This window comes from Arachis stenosperma, chromosome 9 (genome assembly GCF_014773155.1).
Source record: "Arachis stenosperma cultivar V10309 chromosome 9, arast.V10309.gnm1.PFL2, whole genome shotgun sequence".
NCBI classification, from domain to species: Eukaryota; Viridiplantae; Streptophyta; class Magnoliopsida; order Fabales; family Fabaceae; genus Arachis; species Arachis stenosperma.
The window spans coordinates 143,340,418-143,341,456 of NC_080385.1; the positions used below are offsets into that span (position 1 = coordinate 143,340,418).

The 1,039-nt window shown below is 41.6% G+C and overlaps 1 non-coding gene across 1 annotated transcript; it reads right to left on the reverse strand.

Moving 5' to 3' along the window:
• Positions 1 to 537: 537 nt before the first annotated feature.
• Positions 538 to 645, reverse strand: LOC130952147 (small nucleolar RNA R71). Its single transcript, XR_009074327.1, has one exon. It is a non-coding gene; the product is annotated as a small nucleolar RNA R71 (small nucleolar RNA).
• Between the last annotated feature and the right edge of the window lie 394 nt (positions 646 to 1,039).

Here is a 1,039-nt window from a genome sequence, read left to right on the forward strand (position 1 = left end):
AGGAGCAAAGACAAAAGCATTCTTATTGAGGCTGACCCTGAACCTGAAAGGACCTTGAAGCAAAAGCTAAGAGAAGCTAAAGCACAACTCTCTGTAAAGGACCTAACAGAAATCTTCAAAGAAGAAGAATCCATGGCAGCCGAAAACAACAACAATGCCAACAATGCAAGAAAGGTGCTGGGTGACTTTACTGCACCTACTCCCAACTTCTATGGGAGAAGCATCTCTATCCCTGCCATTGGAGCAAACAACTTTGAGCTCAAGCCTCAATTAGTTTCTCTAATGCAACAGAATTGCAAGTTTCATGGACTTCTATTGGAAGATCCTCATCAGTTTTTAGCTGAATTCTTGCAAATCTGTGACACTGTCAAGACTAATGGGGTTGACCCTGAGGTCTACAGACTTATGCTATTCTCTTTTGCTGTAAGAGATAGAGCTAGGATATGGTTGGACTCACAACCTAAAGAAAGCATGAACTCTTGGGAAAAGCTAGTCAATGCCTTCTTGGCAAAGTTCTTTCCACCTCAAAAATTGAGTAAGCTTAGAGTGGAAGTCTAAACCTTCAGACAGAAGGAAGGTGAATCCCTCTATGAAGCTTGGGAAAGATACAAACAATTGATCAGAAAGTGTCCCTCTGACATGCTTTCTAAATGGAGCATCATAGGTATCTTCTATGATGGTCTGTCTGAACTGTTCAAGATGTCATTGGACAGCTCTGCTGGAGGATCTCTTCATCTGAAGAAGACGCCTGCAGAAGCTCAAGAGCTCATTGAAATGGTTGCAAATAACCAATTCATGTACACTTCTGAAAGGAATCCTGTGAACAATGGGACGAATCAAAAAAAAGGAGTTCTTGAGATTGATACTCTGAATGCCATATTGGCTCAGAACAAAATATTGACTCAGCAAGTCAATATGATTTCTCAAAGTCTGTCTGGAATGCAAGCTGCACCAGGCAGTACTAAGGACGCTTCATCTGAAGAAGAAGCTTATGATCCTGAGAACCCTTCAATGGAAGAGGTGAATTACATGGGAGAAC